The following is a 3,460-nucleotide window of genomic DNA, read 5'->3' as shown; positions in this document are numbered from 1 at the left end:
TGATTTTTGGAAAAAGGCTGCAATGAAGCAAAGAGTGAAAAATTTAAAGGGGTCTGAATACTTTCCGTACCCACTGTATGTTTAGGATTAATTAACAGGCTAGATTTAAAGATGGCTGCAACTCCTCCTCCTCAGCCAGAGCCTCGAGGAATTTAAGTATTATTATGACTGGGAGGAGTGGATTCATTTAGACTAACATGTTCTTCATTGCACAGCCATGTTTTGGTAAGACAGAATAGATCAATTTGATTATCTGATATCAGGTTGTTTAGTACTAATACTGCTTTAGAAGACAGAGATTTAATATTTAATAGTCCACATCTAATTTCCCTATACTTTTCTATCACTGCAATGTTCGTTTTAATTCCAAGTAAGGTAAAGCCGGAATAGAATAACAGAGAAGCGCGTAGCACTGCACCTCTGATTACAGATATCAGACTTGGGTTGTCATGGTTTATGACCGATAATAGACTCGGTCAGATTTCTTGATATGAGAGCAGCTCCTTCAAAAGTGGGATGAATGCCGTCTCTCCTAATCAGACTAGGCTTTCCCCAGAATGCCCTCCAGTTATCTACATAGCCCACATCATTAGCTGGGCACCACCCCGACAGCCAGCGGTGGGAGGATGACATGCGGCTGTACATGTCATTACTGATCAGATTTGGCAGGGGTCCAGAGAAAACGACTGAGTCCGACGTTAGGCCCGCCTGTAAAGTGGACGAGAGCAGGCGGCAGCAGCAGGGGCAGGTGACAAAAATCCACTCTCAAGTCGGACAATTTCCAGCCGATTTCAGCAACCTTCAGGCTGAACAGGAAGCGACAAAAACCCTCTGGTGCAATTCCGAGTCAATAAAATGTTATCAGACCTACATATCAGCTTGTACATAGTCTCTAGTTGTTTTAATTATGACAAAATTTCAGAATGCTCTACATGCAATCTGTTGCTGATGTTAACAACACACTGTAGATGGTCCGTGGTCTGACCACATTTAGTCTCTGACTTCTAAATGTAACTAAATCAGGGCTAAATCTGCCACACGTGTTCTGTACAGAATACGCCTTTAAATCAGACGAATAGCAATTAAAATCCCTCCGATTCAAAATCAATAAAAAGTTTATACAAAACGTCATTATGTTGAGCCGATTGTGAACCAATCAGCTGTTAAATCAGCGGCGTTTCCCAGCATGCTCTGGTTCCGCCTGGGTCTTGCAATTGGTGAGAAGCAACAGCGCTGCCTGCGTCTCAGAACTGAGGCCGCCTTGCTCTCGTGAGATTACCGTTGCCTTCATGTGCATGACGTCGGATCAAGTCAGACACAAATCTAACCGGCACGCAACGGGCGGTGATCGTCGGTGATCGATTCTGCGCAGACCTGACTCATTTCTAACGAGCCTGTTGTCTTTGCATATGCACAAAGTGACTCAACATTAGTTTTAGTGATCTTCACCTATGTAAAGAATGAGCTTACTGTATTTACCTTCTGTATTGTGCTTCTGTGGTATTGCGCTTTAAATCATGCCATCTTCTTTTACATTTTGAAGGTGCGCGTTTGACAATACCATCCACCCTGACAGATTGGGATTTTAAATCTCTGTCACCTTTAAATGCCTTACACTTCTTTAACAATACAATCGCTTCAGTAACTTAAACTGTTAAAATTGCTGAATTAATAGGCCATGTTAAATGTTCATAGAGCAGTAATTTGCCAATTTAAACATTGTAAACATCAGAGCAGAGAGCGAGAGCAGATGGATTGCCAAACTACAACAACCCGGTTGTGCCGTTTAAAAAGGGGCAAATTACACTCCAAAATGTTTAACTTTTAAAGCATGGTTTGGTGTGTGGTCTCTGTGGTAATGCGGCTAAAATGTGGATACAGCTTTAGTTGAGTAAGGAGTTATGAATAGAGGACGAGGAAAAGGGTGGAGACGGAAAGCCATGTAGCACTTGATGCCTCAAATTGAGTACCTGCAGCGTCTGTTCAAGGAAGATACTCACTAGATAAGTTTCCATCCACTTGTCAACGAATTACGTGAAGTTCGTAATGACGTCACATGCTGTTTTGCGATCAAATTGGTATATTTAATTGATTTTAGACATTTTAAGGTGTTTCTCTTCATTTTTGCACTGAATCCTACAACATTCAGGCAAACATTTTCAAACTAAGTTTTTCTAGACAATGATTGCGGTGTCTACCAACCAATGATCAATATTGATCAAGTTGTAGTGCTTATGTGCCAGCTGATAGTGACATATCAATGTATATTAAGAAAACCACACTATCAACACATTGCAATGATGATACAGATGCAACTTGACTTTTATTTTTGCTCCGGCACTGCGAGACAACTCTCTTTTTTTTAGACTTGTCTCGCTGTTTGAACGCCTTTACTCCGGAGGATGTCCCACAACTTGTCCTAACCTTTGTCGGCCATTTCCTTCCCAAGTTCCGGATTCCTGATGATTAAATTTAAAAAATGTCTCGTCCGTCGAGTTCAATTTGTCTTTGTTGACACCCGCCATGTGTTCAAACAGAGCGGAAATACTGGGCGCAAATGAACTAAAACTTCTTCATTTTGTGGCGGGTTACAACCATAGAAAGACCTAAAACTTAATTGCACTTCATTATTTATTTGGCAAATAATATTTCCATCAGCGTTTATCTCATAAACTGTATATAGATTCAAGATAAAAATCTGATGAGACTGAATGTATTTTCTTTGAATCGATATTCATGAAATTCTATCAAATTTTATGGTTTCCATAAAGCATTTTTCATTCACTATGTCTTATTTGGATAAAACGTGTGAATGGAAACATAGCTATTGTGTGGCAGCAGCGGTTAAAAGTGCTTGCTAGTCATTATATGCTACCCACAAAGTTTCGTTTCTGCCGCTGCGACTGTGCCTTTACTGACCGACTGTGTTTATGAAAAAAACAATACCTTTGAGCACGTTCATAGTGGAACACAATTTGTCATTAACGATGGCCGCTGTGTAAAAGCTGTCTGTAGCTCAAACTGCCTTGACAAAGCTGTCTGTTAGGAATCAGCATAGCCGTTATTTAAATATAACGGCGTTGTCCACGAGTTTAGAACTCTGGCTATATGAAAAGATAAACAAAGCGAAGTTTTTAACAAATGTACATGAAGAAACTAATGTCAACATGGACTAAATCATGAATGTAGTAATTTGCTTTTTTGATGATGACCTGGCCAAAGTAACAACACAACATCTAGAAAGCTTTGTTTTCACAATGATTCAATGTAGGATTATAGTATTTAATGGACCCCCCCCCCCCGGTAAGTTGCTGTATGCTGAGAAGAGAGACGGTCCTTAAAGTATCCAAGACTAAAACCCAAAATGGTTGTAAATTATACAGTGTATATACACTCACCGGCCACTTTATTAGGTACCCCATGCTAGTAACGGGTTGGACCCCCTTTTGCCTTCAGAACT

The 3,460-nt window shown here is 40.3% G+C and overlaps 1 long non-coding RNA gene across 1 annotated transcript in view; it reads left to right on the top strand.

The window, feature by feature from the left end:
- The first annotated feature begins 93 nt into the window (after window positions 1-93).
- The window catches only part of LOC117951555, a 7,011-nt gene continuing 3,644 nt past the window's right edge, over window positions 94-3,460 (top strand). Inside the window, exon 1 of the long non-coding RNA XR_004658205.1 lies at window positions 94-263. This is a non-coding gene — a long non-coding RNA (uncharacterized LOC117951555). The remainder of the gene's footprint in view (window positions 264-3,460) is intronic.

The sequence above is a fragment of the Etheostoma cragini genome, chromosome 10 (genome assembly GCF_013103735.1).
Source record: "Etheostoma cragini isolate CJK2018 chromosome 10, CSU_Ecrag_1.0, whole genome shotgun sequence".
NCBI lineage: Eukaryota > Metazoa > Chordata > Actinopteri > Perciformes > Percidae > Etheostoma > Etheostoma cragini.
Note: the sequence above shows the minus strand (reverse complement) of the source record. Positions and strands in the feature narration are given on the sequence as shown.